We start from the raw sequence: 23,782 nt of genomic DNA on the forward strand, positions 1-23,782 counted from the left end.
AAATAAGATTCTTTACAATAACACAATTAACCAGCAATCATAATGAAAAGTTTTGTATGTTAATGTTAATTTTTTCTTCACTGTAAACACTGTTAAACATGGGCAAACCTCATTTAATGGTAACTTTTTGGCAAAATATACTTCTGGGCTTTCTTGTTGACTTTGATCAAAGCATTGTGATTTTTTTAACTTTTTTCATAAAATCTGATATTTTTATTTGCTTGCATGTGCCTAAGAGATCTTCATAAATTTAATATTTGTATGTAGTAACTTTTTATTTAATCTATAAAACAAAACACAATGGCAGTCTTTCGGCTTCATGTAGAGCATTGTCAGCGATACCTGGTTTATATGAATGCTAGAATAGAAAGTTATGATAAGGAAGAAGAAAAATTGTGCAATCAGTTCTCATTAAAGAAAATGTGCAAAAGACATGAAACAACATTGAAAGTTTCATGGGCAAATATGAGATAACATGCATGCTTGCTTGAATAAAAAATATTGAATGACAGTGCATTTAAAAATTGTGACATTTTGTACAGGGATGTCTCCAATTCTCAAGCTGTGTTAGAGCAAAACCATGTGGTATGAGAGATACCAGTATATAAAATTTTAATATAAATTCAAAAAATATCAGAACACCTTTCTGCTTAGCATCTAGGGCTCATTCTTAAATTCTTTATCACAATGGGTATTAGACCATAATTCTAATGTTTCATAGAATTATTCTTTAATCTTAGACTTGTATGGAGAGAAATGTTTACTTGTTAGAATATTTGTTAACAAATTTTACTACTGATATTTTTGCAACTAGATTAAAAGAACATGAAGATGACTTAAATAAAGGAAGATTATCAATAATGAATCAAGACCATTGACTGTCTGGTGTTCACCTCCCCATTGGCAGGAAGCCGAAATTGCTTCCTTCCAATGGGGAGATTATTTTGTTGGACACAAGGTTTCCCTTTTGGAATAGCTGAAGAACCTTCTGTGGTGACATTCACTTTCTCTCTGCCAAACAAGTGAAGAGCTTAATGAATTGGATGTGTGGATCTATAGTCTATTTATCCTAACTTGGCACCTACTGTAAACAAACTAAGTCACACCTCCCTTTGTTTATTGGCTTAAACCCACGTCCATCAATTAAAAACTGTGTTGCATCTCATTCATTTGCAGAAAATAGTTCTTCGTTATTTATAAAATCATAAATGAAACACTAGTCGCTTAGCAATGATTATAAATGTAATTATTTCATATTTGTTAAATTGTTATTTTAATGAATATTTGCACATTCTGAATCACTGAAAATAAACCTTTTCTGGTCATGCGCACTATAATGTCTTGGTTTCGTTTTCCATTCATTACAGTAACTGTCATTGTTTCAAACCGTGTCTTGTCGAATTACAAAAATGGAAAACTTGAATGTAAATACCATTAAACATCAACAAGGAAAATCTCTGAGGAGCTTGGATAAACGAATAGTATTAAATTTGTTTAATTCTCTAACTGAAACAAATCCAGAAGTCTGTGTGAAGGATATAGTGAAAATGGTAGCAAAGACAACAGGGATATCAGAAAGGAGCATTTACAGAATTTGCAAAGAATATTTTACTAATGGTAAAATAACTCCTTTGAAAACCTGTAAGCATACTCAACTTGTTGACAAATATGATGAATTCACAAAATGTGCCATTAAAGGTAAAGTACACAATTTTTATTTTTTAAATGAATTTACCTACAGTAAATAAGGTATTACAGGCTGTTAATGATGATCCAGATTTACTAGACTTTACTCGATCCACAATATATAATTTGTTAAAAATTACTTAATTTTAAATATACAAACTGTAATTGAAATAGTAGATTAATTGAAAGAGACGATATCATTTTATGGCGAAGACAATATCTACGAAAAATAAGAGAAATGTGTTCTTTAGGCCATAAGATTTACTATTTGGACAAAACGTGGATTAATGCAGGCCATACCAAGAATAAAATATGGAAGGATTGTTCAATTATGTCATATTGAGAAGCTTTTACGTCTGGACAATCTACTGAATTAAAAAATCCTTCTGGAAAAGGAAAACGAATAGTTCTTGTTCATATAGGCATAAATACAGGTTTTCTTAATAGTGGTCTATATGAACTTGAATCAAAGTCAACAAAAGATTAACACGAAGAAATGGATGGCAATAATTTCAAAAATGGTTTGAAAAAACATTATTGAAATTAGAAAGTAATGCTGTTGTTGTCATGGACAATGCTCCATATCACTCAGCCAAAATTGAGAAGATTTCTAATTATAGTTGGAAAAAAGCTGACTTGATTTCTTGGTTGGAAAAAAAATAGGGTTTGTCATAATGACAAAATGTTAAAAATAGAACTTTTGGATATTGTTAAAAAAGTAAAACATAAATATGATAAATATATTATTGACAAAATGGCCAAAGAAATAGGTGTTGATGTGTTATGTTTACCTCTGTATCGTTGTAATTTAAATCCTATTGAATTGGTATGGGCAGATATGAAAGGTTACATCGCACGTCACAACACAACATTCAAACTGTCAGATGTGCGAATTTTAATGAATAAAGCTATTGAACAAATAACTGAAGAAAGATGGAGAAAATGTATCAAACATATAGAAAAAGAACAATGAATGTGGGGACTTCATGAGATTTCAGAAACTGTTGTAGAAAAACTGATTATTCAGTCAAACACAAGTAGTGACAAAAGCGATATAAATGATTACTTTGAGCAACTATCTTCTGATACAGATGATTAATAAGATAAGTTTACACTGTAATTATGTTAAAAAATGTTTAATTATATAAATATCACATAGATAAATTCATACAATACAGTAACATTTTCCTTTAGAGGTTTGAGTATGATTTTTAAGGATTGTTGGAGAATTTGTTTTGTTTTATATCTATTTAATAAAATAGTTGTGTAGTTAAAAATTCTGAAGTGTATTCAACTACACAATTATAAATACGTTTTGTGTAAGGCATAATATTATATATTTAATAATTTTTGACAAACTATATTTAAATGATGGAAATAATTTAAATGGCTATGTAAAAATGTTAAAGTAAGCTATAATAAGTTTTCTAAGTATTATCTCGGTAATTTTTAAATTGTTGTGACCACTCTGACATACTTTAACACATGCAGAGAAAGGGGCTTATCTGGTCAACACAAGTCTAGCCACTTCCGATTGTAATTTGACCAATGAAAATCTCCAGTGGATTAATATGACAAAATCTTTGTTTACAGTAGATGCCAAGTTACGATACATAGACTATAGTTACTTTTGTTGATTGCCTGTGGGTTCGAACTTGACTGTTTCTCAGTAACAAATTCTGCTTGTTGCCCACTTCTTGGTGATCTGAATTTTTAACACTCCTTTACAAACTTTTAATTTCGACTAAACAGATCTTATATAATATCACATACATATTCTTAAACTACAGTTAAAAAATTATAACATTTAATGTTTTGTCTTCAGCTACTTTAAATCATCACGTATATAAATTTGATTTTTGTGTGAATTTAAAAAATGGCTTAAGCAGTGAAAATATGTAAATTAGGATAAATAAAAAAGATTTAAAAAAAAGATCAAATCTTAAAAAAAAGGAACAAGAATTAAATGAAAATGTAACTTTATTCAAAAAATTATAACACAACACGATACAGAAATTCTTCAATTTATTATAATAAATTTTGTTTTTATTTTAGTAATAAATTAATTACAATTGACATTTGCTACTTTAAAGTGTTAGTACTTTGTGGGTCCACCTTTGTACTTACAAATGGCTTTAATTCATCAAAACATTTCCTTTAAAAACTTTTCATACTCTTCTTTTTCAAATGATGATCATAAACTAGACATCTGGTCATTAAAAACTAAGAATATGAAAAGCCTTCTTTAAAAGCCTGATTTTTAAGTTTTTTTTTCTAGTCTTTCTCTCCATTGGTCCAGCTTTGCCTCCAAACCCCACCTATTTACATCATCTATCATCACTCATCTAAAATTATGATAAACCGATCAGGACTTAAGACCAAACCTTGGAATAGGTCAGTCTCAGTCATACCACTTGTTGAAGAATCTGTGTGTTCCTGAAGATTTTTACATATTCCTCTTTCATGTGTTTTTTCAGTGACCACCAGATGATTTCTTTTTGTATCTTCTTGTAGGCCTTTACATGGTCAATAAATACCATATGGGATGTTTTTTTCTTCTCTCTATATTTCTCCATTAGCTGTCTTGCTATGAATGTGGCATCTGTTGTTGACCCCCCCCCCCTAGCTTAAAGCTGAACTGGGGTTGTTATTTTGTTCTACTGCAAAATTATTAAATATGGAATGTAAATTACAGCTAGAGCATCGATTTATCCGACTTAATTGGGGACTGTGGGTTGTCAGATAACGCAAAAGTATGAAAAAATACATTATTAGTATAGTGTATTAGGCCTGGTTTAAATACTAGCCTCCCTCTCATGGTCGAGCCAATGCTGCAAGCTAAAACATGCACAAAAATTTAACAAAAATAATATTAAAATAGCCAAGACATAACCAAATATTGTAGCGCCACATCACTAGCGGACTATTTGAATTTGCCGACTAGAACGCGTTGGTTAATCGGGGGTCGGATAATCGATGCTCTACTGTACTTTGTATAATAGTGTGATGTTTGTAGTGAGTTGATATGTCATCCATGAACAGAAAACGTAAAAATACCAATCAATTATACACATATAATACAGATCATTTTATTTTGCTTGTTGAACCAGTTCTTGTTACATAGATCCCAATTTACAGGCGCATATAAGGTTCTTTTACACATACAATAATTGGACTTCTTGAATGGATGAACATTGGGTATTCGAGTTGTGACAAAGTTTACGCAAGGAGACTTATATCTAAGACTTAACCTACTTACAAACTATAAGGAGAAAAGAAGATAGATAATTAGGAACAGAACGAAAGGAAGATGGAAATACCCAGGAATGTTCTGCTTGCCACGTAGTCTTGGATGGGTTGCTGTTTTTCGTTAATTGTCCAGGTTATACTGTCTTTCTTAAGCTTGTCCTCTGCTTCAGCTTATTATGCATCGCTGGGATTTTTATCCTCTCAACATTTCACTTTTTATTCTTTAACATGGGAACATTTATCTTGTCTGCAAGAATGTCTATCCTCTGATCTCTTTGTTCGTAATCTGGAGCTCATTTCAGACTGACCTCTCTCACCGAAATCTGTCTTCCTGCTCTTTTCCGTCTTTGCTAATCCCTTCAGTCTCCTTACTTCTTTTGTTTCAGGACGTTACTTCTCTGAAACAACGATCCCACCCAAGGGGAAAAAAGGGATTAAAGAAGGAATTCCCCGAATAGTAAAGACAAAGGGACAAAGAAAATCTTAAATCTAAAATAAAAATATTAATATAACTATACAATGATATGGCTGACGGCCACAATAGTATTGCAAGAATCAAGGATGGGTTTTTGGATACATTTGTAAACATTGGTAATGGGGAGTGCCTGGTCTTTTTCATCTGTTCCACTGATGACACATTAATTTACTGTGTTTGCAAAGGAAAGTTTAACCATTTTTGATGAGGTGTCTACTTTTTTAAATTTAAGGTGGAATGAATACAATTGTTAAAATAAAAATAAATGGACCAGTCTGTACTCCTGAAGTCATGAATTAGTTACTAAATTTCGAATTTAATTTTGAATCTCCTTGAAAATTTTAATCACATGTTAACATCTAGCCAATATGTACTAGGAATGAATATTTTTACTTGATAGTTTTTCTTGATCTCATATTAATGTGATTATTGGTGCAGAGAAACTTAACTTTATTATTATATCTATATTGTGATATGCCAAATAATTCAAATAAAATACATTTTCCATAATTTCAAAGTATTAATTAAAAATACACTATTATTGATGTTTAGGATTTTCGTTTTCTTTAACACATTAACTGCCATATGATGAGCTGGTTGTCATATGTATTTCTAACTGAATGAATGATATGATGGCCTACTGTCATAATATCAAATGTAGTTCCAGCAACTCCATCCAATGAACAAAGTGATAATACAAATACGTCTCACTAACCTTGCATAGCTTTGCTGGTAAAAATGCTATAACAACTAGCGCAAGCGCACATCTTTCGAATATTTAAATTTTAAAAGATTCGAAAAATGAATTTGAGGATAGAAAATGTTGGAAACTGGAAATTTAAAGATTAGAATAAAACCAAAAAATATTTATAGATCACCTGAAGAAGACCCTAAAAAGTGGGTCAAAAATGTTAGTGATATGTTCTGAGTTTTTACCTGCAAAGTTATACAAGGTTAGTGAGACATATTTGTAGTTCCAGCAACTTAAAATTATCATGCTTTACATTAATTTGTTTTATGCACTAGTATTGGCCTCCTGCAAATGTTTATAGAGTAATAATGATGGCTGGCCATCATAATGGTCTATATCAAATCAAAAATTTTATTAATATTTGATTTGATTATTTGTACACATTGCAGGTTTTTCTGGGTACTGTAAGCAATATGAAGTAATGTGCAGTGTTAAACTTGCTCTATCTGCTTTGTGACTTTTCAGTTGCTATCGAATTTTAAAGATACAGATTTACAAAATTAAATTATAAGTATAATTTATGCACAAGTATTACTTATTTGAAAGAATAAATGAAAGTAGCTATAATGAGCTATGATCAAATTATACATATGTAGTTAATATTTGATTTGATTACAAAACTTTGTACACATTGCAGGTTTTTCTGGGTACTGTAAGCAATATGAAGTAATGTGCAGTGTTAAACTTGCTCTATCTGCTTTGTGACTTTTCAGTTGCTATCGAATTTTAGTATAGCAGGTTACACAACATTTTCTTATTTTTATATTTTTTTGATCAACATCTCCACTCTCTTCCAGTATATGTTTTTGGGGAGTTTTGCCACAGGTTCTTCATTATTTTCTGCAATATCAAGTAAGCCAGATCTCTGCTAAAAACTCTTTGAATGCAGTAATGGATAATTTATTTTTGGATATCTTATTGTAAATAACATGTGCATTGACCAAAAAGTAGCTCCATTGCAACTTTGTGATGCCATTTTACACTTGCACTGCATTGAAGTAACTGGAATATTGAGTAGATAAATCAATAGCTGCTGTTCTAGTATTTTAGGTTTTAAAATTTCTTATTTTTTTCTGTAGAAGTTATTTCTGTTGTTATGTTTTGTGGACAACATAAGGACATCCCATTTATCTTTCCACTTAACTACAGCTATTCCTTTCTCATTATGCATTCCAATAATTTAGATTTTAGATAACTTTTTGTTTACCATCTCCTTTGGAATGCATTTCCTATTTTTTCTCAATGTCCCTATAGGGTGGGTACCTCTCTCTAATAAATGTTCTGCCAGCTCTATCAATATAAAGTAATTATCTGTAATGAATATATGACCTTTGCAAAAATACTTTTTGACTAGCTTGAGTGCAATGTAGGTTGATAAGGACACATTTTCCTGTTTTTTTGTTTTTTCATTTTTACTTTGATAAATTTCAAGTGTATCCAGTAGAATCACAAATTTTGAACAATTTAACATCATATTTGTGATGTTTCCCTGGAATATACCGATGAAAAAGTAATTGTCCTCTAAAAGAGATTATTGTCTCATCTACACATAAAAATTTACTAAGTATATTATAATGTTGGTAAAGGTCTTCAAGTCATATTTACTATATTATTTACAGAATTTTATTTGTGTAATTGGTCACCATGAGCTTTGTTGTTTGAAAAATGCCACATGCTTAGCAATATTTCAAATCTGTTACACAACATGGTTTGTGGTGTAGTACAGTTTCTATACTTGTGCTTTGTACCCCAGTAATCACTTTGGATATCTAACTAACCCCATCCATAGAAGAAGTCCAAGGAATTTTCTTATTTCCTGTGTATTGGTACCTTTCTATTGATTTTGTAACTACTACCACTGATTATTTTTGCTGCCAAAAATTGTGTGACATAAATGTTTATTTGATCTGTTATATATTCAATAATTTTGTGGGTTAAAAACAGTTTGTAAAACTCTATTGGGTGGTCACTTGCACACACATTTGTTTTTCACTTTTTCACTGAACTTTTGAGGAAAGACCTGTTGCTATACAGGTGAGTTATTATTGATAGATTTTCATAATCTTTTGAAGAAATAGTATTATCATGATTAGTATCATTCACATCATGTAATTCATCTTCAATATCCATCATATATTCATAGATTGAGTCATTTGATTCCAAGTCACTCTCATTTTCAGAAAAATTGGGTTATATTCTATATTGTAACTATCAAAATTGTCATGACTTGAATTGTTATGGTTGAAAAACTTTTTGATGAAATTCTGGTAAAATTATCTATTTTGGGGTTGTGTTGCTACAAACACAGTTGACAGTTAGCAACTAGCCATCTGAGAATCAGTGAGCTTGTCTACCATGCAATTGAGTTGATAATTTTTTGTAGTACTGTACATACTACTGTAATGTAAAGATTTTCAAAAATGGTGAAACTTTTTTTGTATTGATCTATTTAAATATTGTCAAACAATATTATTAGATTTGAATTTTGTGCCAAAAATTAATACAACAGTATAATTATTATGGTATTCATATTATAACATGCAAGTTAATTAAAAAAAAGATTTCCAAACTTTCCATTATTGTCCAACAATATTATGCTGAAAATGTTGCCAATTAGAAACATTTTTATTGATGTATCTGATATTTTATCTATTAACTACATTGTACTAAAAGAATGAATTTTTTTTCTTTTTTGAAACATATAATAGTGTAATGTGTATATATACAGCAGCGGTGTCAAACTGGCAGGCTTCATGCGGGCCCCCAATGTGATTTTCATGGCGCGCAGCCACAGTGCTCTAAAATTAAATAAAATGGCTTATAGATCAAGGTTAACTGATAAACATCTATCTGCCACAATGAAGATTGTTTGTTCTCTGTCTTTGAATCCAGATATAGGAAACAATAAGTAAACTAGCTACTGGAAAATAAACTATTAAAAAACAAAAACCTTAAATTTCCAGCAATAAAAACATTTAATTTTTTTTGATATAGGAATTTTTTTTTTTTTTTTTGATATGGGAAACTAGGAGGAGAAAGATAATGCTGGCAAGTTTGCCAATGAAAACAATTAATTTTACTTTTATAAATATGTACATGAAATTAAATAAATGTTTAAATAAAAGCAATGCTATAGCAATTATATATTGTTGAGTTGAATTTACTGAACTACATAATGTGTTTTAATTGCTCTATCTGTATTCCTGCATTCTCACTTCAAATTATAATTTTAAGAAAATTTGTAAATGTGACGTGGCCCACGTGAATCTTACCAGTCACATTATTGGCCTGTTGTTTAAATGAGTTTGACACACCTGATATACAGGTATCCTCACATAACATAGTAGTTACATTCCTTGTTTCATATAGCACAAATTTGCATAACACATTATGTGTTATGCAAATTTGTGCTATATGAAACAAGGACTAATGCCTCTGAAACATAAGGTTACGTTTCAGAAGTTAGCAAAAGTATACATACTATTCTTTTTCATTACTAAGAGAAAAATATGTTTATTAAAGCAATCAATAATTTATTTTCAATTAATAATTAACAATCACAAGTAAAAGTATTGTATTACATGTTAATATTAATTTTAGTTAAATGAAAGTGTTTCTTTTTACAAAGTATTGTCGTCATCTCAGCTTTTTTGTTAATCTTGATCAGTAGTATCGACAACATTTTCATATGTTTTAATTTTTATCATAAAAAATTTTTGTGGATGACAAAATAAAAATATGTTTTTAATCAAAAATTTGTTCTAGCAGGTCGCGTTTGTTCGATCGAGTACCAAGAGACTTTTTTCCAGAATTTGTATTTGACTACTGAATTGTTCAAGTATCGAGATACCACTGTGTTCGTCATTTTTACGAATGAAGTAATCATTCGTAGGTAAGTAATACCTACAGTTAAAAAAAATGTTTAATAACATTTACCTAACACACCTGTATTTTAGAACCCTTGTTTAAATTAATAAGTTCTTTTCAATAGAAAATTGACTAATATAATAATAATAATAATAATAATTTATTAGTCATATTAGGCAATAGCCTGTTATTACAGGGAGTTATAACATAGAATGAACATTGATCATAGTCATAATTATAACATATTCAGTTTTTATCAGTTAGTATTATTACATACAATGTTCGGATCAATTCAAATTCTTTCACCCTTTTAAGGATTGATTACAAAAGGTTTTTGTATAATTATATAATTTGTAAATCATAGCAGTATTTGCACCTTGGAAGAAACGATACATTTGATTTTCTTCTGTGATGAAATTTAATTGGTTTAAATCCATTTTAATTCTTAGTTCATAGCCTTTTTTACATCCACAGAAAACGTGATACTTAGTGAATAATTCTTGACATCTTGGACAGCTACTTTTGGAAATTTCATAGATTCTATTATTAATTATAACCATATTGCTATTTAATCTCAGTTGAATGAAAAACTTCTTGACTGTAAACGACATATTAGATAACATATAGTTATTATTGAAGGGGTAATTTAGCAATATTTTATACCATTTAGGCTCTCTTCTCTTATGTATTTCTTCGATATCTTGAGCTAATGAGATTTCTAATGCATTATGTATTAGTTGTTTCCTTATAAAGTCGCTAATTTCTGAATTTTCTAGTAATGGAGCTATAGAAACTCCGTATTCATTGATTATATTCTTCATTTGACTAATCCAGGTATTTTTTTGGGGTTTTTGACACATTTTTTTATACAGCAAATATAATAGTTTTGTTGGAAGGTTGTCATTGTCTCTGATCTTATATAGAAAATTAACAAATCTTTTGACAAAGAAAGGAGCTAATCTAAATCTGTTGAGTTCAGATTCTAAGAGCGTAACCAGCAATATTGTATTCCAATGTAAAAATTTTTCGAATAAATTTATTTTGAATGGATTCAAGTTTCTTATAATTTGTTAGACTCCAAATTGGTGAGGCGTAGGATATCGCATTAAAAATTATAGAGGTAAACAGTCTAAAATGACTAAATATATTTTTAAGCTTAATATGTGTACAAAGTTTCACCATGTTATTAATCAGACAATTTGATTTGTGAACGACTTTTTTATATTGCTTTTCAAAAGTTATTGTGGGGGTCAGTATAATTCCCAAAAATTTTATCTCTTGTACTATCTCTAATTGTACTTTGTTCATCAAGAATGATGTGCTTTTTTTGCAAGTTTGGATCCATTACGAAATATCATGACTGAGGATTTTCTTGGATTGATGCTTAATTTTAATGTATCGAAATATTTTTGTATATTTCTAATTTTTCTTCGAAGACCTGCTGCTGTGGGTGCGACTAGTACAATATCATCCGCATATGCTATAGAGTGGATTACTTGGCCGTCTATATAAAATCCATCATCTTCTTTCTCAAAACATTCATTTATGTCTGCTAGGAAATAGTTAAAAAGATGTGGAGACCAAGGGTCACCTTGAAGAAGACCTCTATTCACTTGTAATTCTGGCCATTTCTTGTCAAATTGTTTAATGATTACTTCGTAGTGTCCGAACAATTGATCGATTATTCTAATCATACGTGTATCTGCTCCATTTTTGCTTAACTTCTCTAGTAATACTGCAATAACCACTGAGTCATATGCTTTTTCAATGTCCAAAAACAAGGCAAAGACTTTTTGTCTTTTTTTATATAATTGTAATTGAATTAGTGTCGTCAATGAAAATAATGCAATTTGGGTGCCTCCGTTTTTTGTGAAGGCAAACTGTGTATAATTAAGTAGTTTATTATTCTCTGTCCACTCGTTAAACTTTTCTGTTAGTACTGCTGTAAACAGTTTGCGAAACCCAGACAAAAGAGCGATAGGTCGATAGTTGGCTGGACAGCTTCTTTCACCTTTTTTAAATATCATTTGGAAGATGATTTTGTTCCAATCTCTAGGTATTGTACCCGTATTATAGAAGTTATTGTATAGATTAGCCAATAGATGAATTCCTTCGATCGAAAAGTTTTTGATTATCGCGTTGGTGATGGAATCGGCACCTGGAGCCGTTCTCTCTTTTATTTTATTGATACACCTGTGTAAATTTTCTTCATTAAATATTTCTGTTAGTGGTTCAGTCGTAACAGTTAAGTGTGGTATTCTCTGCACATTGCATTTATCTTTGTAGGAAATGGAAAATTCCTCAAAGTATTGTTGCCAATTATCATACGTTACATAGCATTTAGGCTCAGGAGTTTGTGTTTTATTTCTGACTTGTTTAATGATATTCCAAAATTTTTTTGTATCTTTAGCTTTTAATAATTGATCACTCATCTCAGAATAATATTTCTTCTTTTTGGCTTTAATTAGGTTTTGATATATTTTTTTGTTCCTTATATATTCTTTCAACGTTGACTCCGAGTTCATTTTTCTAAAATATTGTAAGCTACGTTGTTTTTTAATCTTATGTAAGTAACAACTCTTATCAAACCAAATTTGTTTGGGATGTGTTCTATTAATGTTCCAAGAGGTTTTGTATCGAAATTGGTCTATTATATTTACTAATTTATCATATTTCTGCACAGCCGTTATATTATTTTCTTTATATTGTATCATCAACAATTGATTGTTGAATTCATTTTTGAATTTTTTCAGATTAAAACTTCTTTTCGTCTCTCTTCTATAGGTTCGATTATTTTTTTGAATTTGTTCTTCCCTGTTTTCGTATGGGGCTCCATTGAAGTTCTAGTTGTACAGGGAAGTGGTCTGACATATCGATATTCAAGACTCTAAATTCCTTAATCATATTTAGGGCAGTTTCCGAACAAATTATATAGTCAATCACAGATTTGCCTAAATTAGACAGGTAGGTATATTCCGCAGGACAGTCGCTTGGGAGTCGTCCATTCAAAATATATAGATTATTATCTTGTACAAATTCTAGTAATGATTTTCCTCCTAAGTTACTTACTTTATCTTTAGACATTCTGATATTATCAATAATTTCATTGTTATTTTTGTTTTTTGTATCCATTGCTTCACCTATTTGACTATTAGCATCGCCCCCAATTATCCACAAATCTGTAATATTAGTTCTCTGTATTATCTTATTTTGAATTTCTACTAAGATTCTCTTTTTATCGGAGTTTGGTGGGAGGTATATGAGTATAATTCCTATACGTGTTTCTCTCCAGCGTGAACTTAAATGTTGACAGAGTTCTAATTCAGCTAGGATGTAATTGTTATCAGTAATCTAAAATCTCAATTTACCTAGATTTTTATTAATTAACAATAAGAGTCCTCCAAAGGGTCGACCGAATTTGCTACTTCTTTGACCTTTACTTTCCAATACTAAGAAGGTTCATTCTAAATATGTTATATCTTCTATTTTTAGCTGGATCAACCAAGTTTCAGACAAACCAATAACTGTATTGGAATTCAAATATCTATAAAATGTATCTGTGTATAGCTTTCTTTGGATACCTTGTATATTCCAGAATCCAAAACGAATTTTGGAATTATGTCTTTTTATATATTCACCTTCTTCTAATGGTAGTTCAACTACTAAGTTTGTCAGCTCTATTCTATATCCTTGTTGGTTATTATTTTCTAGTATTTCTAGGTTTATAGAATCGTCTGTTCTTCGATTATTCGTGGAAATGAAGGCTTTTGTGAGATCTGGGAATCCCCTGGAACGAACGTTGTAATATATTATATTCGAATTAATAATTACCCCTTTCCTCTATCCGGTTATAATCCGAATATAATACGAATTATAATAAAATGAATCCCTATATCGAATCGAAAAATTCTCTCTATTATAAACATCTCGTCTAAAAACTGACTTGGATGTAAACATCCTGCCTAAAAACGGTCCCGGACGAGAAAATATGCGTCCCCGGCCGTATAACTGTCAACTATCCATTGTTCTTATGCTGCGTACAGATCATCTTGCAACTTAAGTTTATAGTTAGCGTCCGAATTCGCCGTATTGTTTCCAATCCCGGGCACACCTATGGCCTAAGCACCTGCACGTGACAAAAATTCCCAGCAGAAAAAGATATATAAGAGACTCCCTTCCTCCCTCTGGGTGGAGAGTCTTTCATCGATTAACATCGAGTCGCGAGAACATATTGACTATTGTGCCGTAAGTGACATCGAACCTGCCCTAGAAAGGAATATTCGATCATCGTGACGAACAGCATATTTGAATTACTAGATTGTCCCAGAGGTATGGAACCCACTTATGTGAACTCTCTCTCTCCCGTCGCGTGATAGGGCTATATAGAGCTATATATATATATATATTATATGTCACCCCTTTTTATGTCAGATTTTTGTAACGTATACTTTGTTTTCCATTAAATCGTTGTTAACCTGTTAAATGGTGTCTTGTTTGCTCGAATATTCGCTTATCGTCTTACCACGACTCCACTTTCCCTCCTACACTCGACCAGATAAAAAGCAGTCCCGTCCCTACGGGATCCCTACCGATAAATAAGCCATCTCTGACACGTGGGCAAGTCCCTCCGACTTGTTGCCGAAATTAAACAGAGGTCTGACCTCGTCGACCCGCCTCGGTACCCACAAATTGGTTTTTCAGGAGTGGGGTTTCGACTTTTTCGGAACCCTGGTAAGGCGAACAAAAAAAAGCCATATCCGAGCAACACGACCTCGTCTGAATTAGGTCTCTTTTTCTACCTTAGATACTAAAATCGAGCCGTAAACGCAATGGAGGACAATCCCCATCCTGCGGCTGGGCCAAGCAACCCAAATCCTAATCCAGCGCCGAACCCACTCACGTTGGGCGGCCTGGGCGGTATTATACCCTTATTGCCAGTATTCACGGGAGAAGCAGGTGGTCTTAGAATAACTGATTTTTTCGATTCTTTAGCGGACGTTACCAAGGTCGCCGCCTGGTCAAAGGCACAGATGTTAGCGGTAGCTAAGCTAAAACTTACGGGAATAGCTAGAGAATTTGTCCGAAAGGACAGACGGATTAAAGAAGTCGATGATTTCGACGAGTTTAAAAGATTAATGATAGCCCGCTTCGAACGCGAGCCATTTACCTTTAGATTATCAAAATTTTATGCCTGCGTCCAAAAACCGGACGAGGATGTACAGACTTATGCCGCTAGACTCCAAGCGCTGGCGATGGAGATAGAGATCCAGCCCGAACCCGGTGCGAATGCCGCGGAAACTGCGATTATCGAAAGAGTTCAAAGAAAGGAACTAGACGAGAGACTCAAGGCACAATTTTTAAACGGGATTGATATCCGGATCCGAAAAAGGACCATGAGCAGACAACCTGCAACGTTCGATGAGGCCTTACAAACCGCTATTAGCGAAGAAACCATCGAGAATCTCACCGCACACCCGCGAGGGATCATGCGTACAATTAGGGAAACCGATAGATCGACTGATTCTCCCCCCTCCTTAGAGGATCTCCAACGTTTAACCGCCGCGGTGGAGGAGCTTAAAACTCGAATGGATGGTTTAAAACGCGACTCTCCTAGCATTACTTCTCGAAACCCTATCTCTAGCCAGAATAATCGAGGGAACTTTAATAAAACTTTTAATCAACCACCTTTCCGGCGGAGCGAAAATCGTTTTAGTCCTCCTAGTCGTCGATCCAATCGACCCAATGGTCAAACCCAATCGAACCCAAATCGGAACCGAAACTCGCCCGAGCGCCGAGATAATGACAATAACAATCGCGGCGCCCGACAACGGAATGACTCCCCGCTGAGGCGCGAAAGAGCACCTGACAGTAACCGGGTCCGTTTCCGACCACAACCCTCGGAAGCGAAGCAGACCCAATGGAAAGGCAATGTGCGAAGCGTTCAAGGCCGACGACCTCGATATACTCTCCGACGAACCTTTAATTCTCTTCCTAGAAATAGACAAGGGTCAGCCGGATATCCAGGTCGGAAGACTGTTACCACTACTCCGAGACGGACTCGAAAACCCGTCCCTCTCAATACTACCAAAGATACAACTTCCCCATGCGACGCTGCCGTTGATTGTTATATCGGCGGAAATCCGGCCGTAGTGCAAATAGATACGGGAGCCAAAGTGTCCCTGTTGTCGAAAGCTTTTGCGGACGCTATCAACGAACGAGTTTCCATAGCTCAGACCGATGAAACTGAGTTACGAAGTGCTACTGGGCACCTTATTCAAACCTATGGCATTATAAGCCCTACCTTTCAGATAGGAAACTTGTGCTTCCCATTTGCTTGTTGTCTGGTGGACAGAGACGTTACCTACCCTTGCGACGGCATTATCGGCAGAGATATGATTGCCGAAAAAGGTTTTCTTATTGATTTAAAGGCGGGAGAATTACTCCTCCCCTCCCGGACGGTGATACCCTTTGAGACCGCCAGAGACCATAAGGGGGAGACTGAGACTGCAATAGATAGACAGAGGGCAGAAAGGAACAGAGGAAGACGAAAAAGGGTCAGTAGCGATGCCCCCCAATTATCGGAAGAGACCGGGTCAAATAAGAGGCCTTACTGTCCAACGGAAATGGAGGAAGGGAATGACGTAATGACTGTGGAACCCTGTCAACTTCCTCCTTTGACAGAGAATATAGTAACCACTAGGATTTTAGGGGTAACGCGGACTCGTAAGCCGGGAGTAATAGAAACTATCCCCTTCCTCCCTCTGGGTGGAGAGTCTTTCATCGATTAAGATCGAGTCGCGATCTTACGCTGTGTGCCTACAGAATATATTTGACTATTGTGCCGTAAGTGCCATCGAACCTTCCCTAGAAAGGAATATTCGATCATCGTGACGAACAGCATATTTGAATTACTGATTGTCCCAGAGGTATGGAACCCACTTATGTGAACTCTCTCTCTCCCGTCGCGTGATAGGGCTATATAGAGCTATATATATATATATATATATATATATGTCACCCCTTTTTATGTCAGATTTTTGTAACGTATACTTTGTTTTCCAGTAAATCGTTGTTATCCTGTTAAATGGTGTCTTGTTTGCTCGAATATTCGCTTATCGTCTTACCACGACTCCACTTTCCCTCCTACACTCGACCTGATAAAAAGCAGTCCCGTCCCTACGGGATCCCTACCGATAAATAAGCCATCTCTGACACGTGGGCAAGTCCCTCCGACTTGTTGCCGAAATTAAACAGAGGTCTGACCTCGTCGACCCGCCTCGGTACCCACACTTTTTTGACATGTTTATTTAATTGACCCTTTAATTTAGACCTAAAAAACCCCTTACATGTATCACTTTTTGTAAGTGGAGATCGTATGTATAGATATTCTCTTCCTTTATATAATAATCATCCCTCATTATTATTTTAGTGCCTTTGGCTTTTTCTTGTTGGAATATTGTTATCAAATTTTTTCTCCTCAATCTCGATCTTCTACAGAGATCTGTTTTGAATATAATGTTTTTATGTTTGTCTAAATTGATTTTTACTCTCTTAGACCAGAATTCTTTAAGTACAGTAGAGCGTCGAAAATTGGCGTCAATTGGGGACTGGGGTTGTTCCAATTAGTCATTTATTCCAATTTCCGACTTTGTACGAAAAAATATATTAACCTGTCCGATGTTCAAATTTTTCTCCGTTGCGTATCGCTTCCTGTTGAATTTTTCTCCGTTGTGTGTCGCTTCATGTTGAATTTTCGTCGATTTTAAGCCTAACGAAAATTTTTATAATAATAATCGAGGCTATCGTATCGTTAAAAATTATTTCTGCATTTTGTACAAACAAAATAAATATATTGAAGAATATAAAAAACATGAAAATTATACTTTAGAAGTAAATTTAGTATAAAAAACGTTCGATTCAGCACGACACAGTCCGACTGAAAATCGTTCCAATTTCCGGCCATTTCAATTACCGACGTTCCAATTAACGACGCTCTACTGTATTAAATTTCTATCATGTGTTGAGGATAGAACTATTTTCACTATAGGCTTGTATTCATTATTAGTTGTTTAATTATACTATCTATCAGACTATTTGTTATCCCTAGTTCTCTTGTTATAAATAGTTCGATTTCTTTTAGATATTCCGAAGTTTCAAACGGAAAATTAATAATTACTATATTTTTGTTCGTTTTTTCATTTAATAATTGATCTATTTCAAATTCTAGCTCACCTTTTGTGTGGGCAAATTCTAAATCCCTCTTTAGTTATTGAATCCATTTCTTCCAATTTTTGTGCAACTCTTTTGGATTCCAATTGGTAAACTCTGTTTTCTTCTTTCAGATTATTAACTTTTGATTTGATATTTTGTAATTCGGTGTTTAATTGATTGAATTTTTCTTGAATCAAATCGTATATGGATTTCAGCGAATATTTTTGTTCTTCTGCTGTTGGAATGTCTGCTCCTCGTGCGGTATGAAAGTAGTCTTGTATTTTTGGAGTTCTCCCATCGTTTAATTCCTCTCTATCATACTCCTGTTCTTCAGGCAGAATTTCTTGACTGGAATCAATTCCAGATATCCTTATTTTTCCTATAGCTTTAGGAATGACATTGCGCGGCCTCCCATGCCCCTTCTTTTGCATATCCGTGTGGCCGCCACGTTGAGGAGATCTAGACAAAGGGCCTGGGTTAGGTTCTATACCAGAAATAAGCAATAGGTATAATATTACTAGCAGCAAAAGACATTTTTTATACTTCCACTTCAATTGAGGTAGCATTTTCCCCCAAGAGCTAATCATTATCACACAGTGTTGTATCAACTCTTCTCTTGAGATTATCGCGCCAACACCTTCGACAGTCGAGACACTCCCCCACTCTCAAAATTGACTAATATTTTCGATCCTACTATCTCTTCAAATCTTCAAATCCAGAATTTTACCTAAAAATGTTTAAATAAACTTTACTAAATACAATGGTTAATCTATAAAGAGAAAACACAGGGACAGTCTTAGGAGTCTGAAAGCAACAATGACAATACGTGGTTGATAGGAAAGTCAGTGCAATTTGTTTTCTTCTTTGTCCTATCAGTTTTCATTAAAGTAAAGCTGAGGAAAAGTACAAAATAATTTGAAAATTTCAATATTATAAAATCCATGGGCAAATTTGAGACAACACGGGTGCTTACATTGAGTAAGCACCCGTGTTGTCTCAAATTTGCCCATGGATTTTATAATATTGAAATTTTCAAATTATTTTGTGCTTTTCCTCAGCTTTAAAAAAAAAATATACACACACACCTCACAATTTTAGAAATTGCTTCTTTGCTTTAATTTACTTAAATTATTTTCAAATTTGAATTTCATGCAAAAAATTAATTAAAAAATAAATTTGTATGGTTTTATTTGATTTTATAAATATAATAATTAATAAAGTTAATAGTGTTTCTGTACCAAAAATCTCTCAATACTGAGAGACCAAAGAAAAACTAGCAAGTAAAAATATTCATTCCTGGTATTGTATTGGTTAGATGTTATCATGTTATTAAAATCTAATTAATTGTTTTTAGATTTTTTAAAACTATGTTGCATTTGGCAAATGAAGTTAGCAATTTTTATAGTATAACATAATGTAATGTAAAGATTTTCAGAAATTTTGAAAATTGTTGTCTTGTTCTGAACTAGTGAAAGAATTTTTTTTTGAATACTTTATTATATATACCATTTTGTATGTCTTATTTTTTTCAGTAATGACATAGTTTTGTACTTTGTGACTTGATGCAACGAAACTGATGTTTTTAAAAATTCGAAAAATTCATTTTCATATGTAATTGAAATTCATGGAAAATTTGATCTAATGTTGGGCAATAATTAATCACTTACCTATACTGACTTTTGGGCCAATTTTTATCCGTTATCTGTCTTGGGCTGATTCACTATGCTTATCCTCCTTATGGCCTTTATATATGTAACAATTTAAAGTAACTGGAGACGAAATGTTAAATACAGTCGATTCCATTTAATTGGGCCACTGGTTAATTGAGGCAGTCGCTTTATTGGGCCAAATCTCAAAGAATGGAAACCAAACTAATAAATTAATACATTATTTAATTGCTTAATTGGGACAGTAGCAAAAAAGGAATTTAGCAATTTTTGATATATTTTATGGATCTTCCAAAAATATGTAGATACTATGTACTTCACTAATGTTGTATAGGTCTAAAGGTTGGCAGAGACAAAGTGATTTTGTCTTTTGCTCAAGCAGTTTGGTTTTTCCAGAAGAGGGTCAACATAGCAGGGCATATCACACGGGGATCCCATTTGAGATGGACCTGAATGCGAGCTACTGACCCTGCTCTGTATTGGACTGGACAATTCCCTTAAAAGCAAAGGGACAAAGATCCTGGGACAATTTTTCGAGACCTCTCGACTGAGTTGGAAGACAGCTAAAATTTCCTTGGAAGGTGTTGTGTGCATGATTACATCTAGACTTGGACTGCAGCCATTCGATTGTTGGGACCAGCATCCAGAGTTGGCAGATTCTATGGATGCTCCCATCAAAGTGGCCCATCTCTAAGTAAAAGAAACTGTGCTGAAAGAAAGGCCGTAAGGTGACTTTTGGACAAACCTGGATATGTTCTAACTAAAAAGGAAGAGAGGAAAGATAGTTCAAACAGGAACGGATCGAATGGTCAACCCTTGTATATGTCACTAATAATATTTTGCAACACTAATGTGATGCAAATCAGTTATCTATCGTTGTTAGTCTGGAAAATTTTCAGTACAAATATTTTCTGTATTTTGGTTTAATAAAGCATTAAAATAGATATATTAATTAATATTTTTTACCTACTTATGTATTACATATTTTATTTTAGAACTTATTATTAGTTCATTTAATTGGGTCGAAATGGATTAGTCCCAGCATGTTCCAATTAAGCGGAATCAACTGTATTATAATTTTTTTCGGATTGTAATCATAATTGTGTAATTCTGGTTTATTTCATTTTATTTTATTTATTTTACTATATTTTATTTTATTATTATTTATTTCACTTTTATTTTTATTTTACTCTATTTTATTTTATCAATGTTATAAATGTGTATTATCCTTTATTTTACAAAATTGGTGACATTTACTTTTAAAAACCATTGCTATTACACTGAGATGTTTTCAATCAAATAGAAGTTCAGTTCTAATTTGAAAAAGAAACGTATTTGTACTTTTGAACCTGTGATTTCAACTTTATTGTGTCTGCTGATGAGGCAGATATGTCCTGGAAAACATTTAACCAAATAAAGGCTTTGACTTTTATAATAGTTTTAATGTTTGTGTTTCTCCTGTAAGAGTACTGAAGCATACATTAATAAACTTAAGAGTTAATTCATTAAAACTCCAAAGACTTAATCATAAGTCAAAAACAACTGCTTTATTGGAGTACTGTATATAACAGAGAAATATCCTTCTGTGAATGATCTGAACCAGGATGTTTTTGTGTTAAATATGAACTTGGTTTCTTCATTCTGTACAAAGCATTGATCATTAACAGAATTCTTAGCAATTTTTAAACACATTTAAAACAATTAACAAGTTACTTTAATACATTTTAACTACTTGCATGTTATGCAAATAAATCACATTTTTATGTAAATTAATTAAAAAATATAATAATATATTGATATATTTAAGAAGAATAAAGTATATTCTTTCATTAAACAATAATTTCCAGACACTAAAATAATAAAATTTAAACAGAAATGTTGATTTTGCATTTGTTATAATTTCCTGGGGTATGCTTTTATTGTTATTTATACTAAGAAAATCATTACATTAAGAATACAAAATTGACTTTAGAGAGAGATATATACTAAGGTAAGATTGGACATTTGCAAGTCTAAAAATAGATTGACTTCGGTTAACAGGTTCAAAGAATTTATTTATTTATTTAGAATTCTTAGCATTAGAAGATTGAATACAGGTAGAAATTCATCTTATGAACACTCAAGAGACATTTGTTATATAGTTGTGGCTGTATACCATAATTTGTAGAAGTTAGTATTAATTTTTCTTTTTCCTTATTTTTTTCCCATTTCCATTTATTATCTTAGAGCTGTTTTTCTTCTTTGTCAATGGGGGTCCGCTCCAATTCTGGTGTAGAGCCCTCTTTTATCCAAGTAAGAGCAGGTTTCGTGATTGGCTTAAAATGGAGAGACAGAACCTCAAAAGGACACTTTTTGGACAGGAGCAGAAGGTAGATGATGATTGGCCCAATATAGCAGGAAGGTGGTGATTACATGGCACGAGATCTTTGTGACCTGAGAAGCTGAGATCAAACATTTGGTAGGACATTTGTGGATTTTTGGAGGTTCTTCTGAGAGAAGACATCCCCATTCAGGTTTTTGATAGAAGAAAGAGTTCTGGAACATGTGCTCCCATTTTTATTTGAAAAGGACTTGATCCAACGAAAGACTTGGGTACCTCTTTGTTCTCTTTCACTTGTCTTTCTGTCCCTAACTTTCACCCTCTATTGGTAAAAAATATTGCATATTAAAATTAATAATAATACAGGTATACCTCGAGTCACGTTGTTCTTGATTATACGTCGTTTGTCAAAAAAGTATATGGAAAAATAAAAATCAAGTTTAAGTCATTTTATTTGACTTTACATCCGTCCGCCACAAATATTGAAGTCGTAATATCACTAGAAAAGTGTTAAAAACACACAAAATCATATTAAAATATGTACATTTACAGTAAATGTTAATATAATCATCATAAATCCTAGAGAACAAAACATGAAAACATCTGTGTTTCTGTGTTGTCGTCTTATTTAGTGGTCTTTAAGTGCTCATTATTGGTGTTTTCCACTGTAGTTTCGACTTATGTCGTAACTACACAAGTAAATTCGACTTACGTTGCCTCTCTTGGAACCAATTACCGACGTAAGGCGAGGTATACCTGTGGTTAGTTTCAAGTATTTAGCCCATTTTCTTGTCCTCATAGTAGATCTGCACTTCTATTTTACTTAAAATATTATTGCATTTTTTTTTTGTTTGTTTAATTTTATTGTATAGTGTGTTTGTCAGGAGTATGCTCCTCAGCTGACATCAGATTGTGTGTTAGTTGCTTGTAAAGATTTTGTTGTAATTTTTTTGTTTGTACAGATTTTATTATATCACAACTCATTATTTAAAATCATACATCTCACATAGTGAGGCCAGAAAGAATTTTTCCTTGCACCATGATAATGCAATATTGTATTGAAGTGAGGAATAAACAAGGACTTAGCAAGGACAGCTTTGGCAATTTTGAATTATCAAATCTGTCCTTGTTTGGGTTATTCTAAACAACAAAAATTCTGGCTGTTTCCAAACTTAAAATAGGTGTTGAAGGGTTTCTGACCAATGATTCCCGGGATAAATTTTTCAAGAAAATTCAAGTTTTCTTGTTTTGACTCTTGCGAAAAGCAGCTTGAGACTGAACACCTTTGTAAAATTACATTTACAGATCTAAAACAGAAAGGTGAGGAATTTATTATATAGGTATTCTTTGCTTAATGTAGGATTTGATTAATGCTTGAAATTAATTGCAACAATTTGTTTATATATGCAGCAGAAGATTTAATTAATGCATCTTTAACGGCTATCTTCACTTAACATAGATATGTAGTTTAATTATGATAGTTGTGAAATTTAACACACTACTGCTAAAGTGAGATTGTTTTCTTTGTTTAGAAGCTTATTTTAAAACTTTTTACC

At 32.7% G+C, this 23,782-nt stretch overlaps 1 protein-coding gene across 3 annotated transcripts in view; it reads left to right on the top strand.

Moving 5' to 3' along the window:
- The window catches only part of LOC136985979 (tyrosine-protein kinase Fyn-like), a 64,020-nt gene that overhangs the window by 4,871 nt on the left and 35,367 nt on the right, over positions 1 to 23,782 (top strand). The window contains exon 2 of one of the 3 annotated variants that reach the window (XM_067283403.1): positions 9,927 to 10,053. The exons of 1 other annotated variant lie outside the window; for it this stretch is intronic. The gene's annotated coding sequence lies outside the window, so the exon portion shown is untranslated. The remainder of the gene's footprint in view (positions 1 to 9,926; positions 10,054 to 23,782) is intronic. One more of the 3 variants, XM_067283401.1, reaches the window with a different exon arrangement.

The sequence above is a fragment of the Centruroides vittatus genome, unplaced genomic scaffold (genome assembly GCF_030686945.1).
Source record: "Centruroides vittatus isolate TY-2023 unplaced genomic scaffold, ASM3068694v2 contig_986, whole genome shotgun sequence".
NCBI lineage: Eukaryota > Metazoa > Arthropoda > Arachnida > Scorpiones > Buthidae > Centruroides > Centruroides vittatus.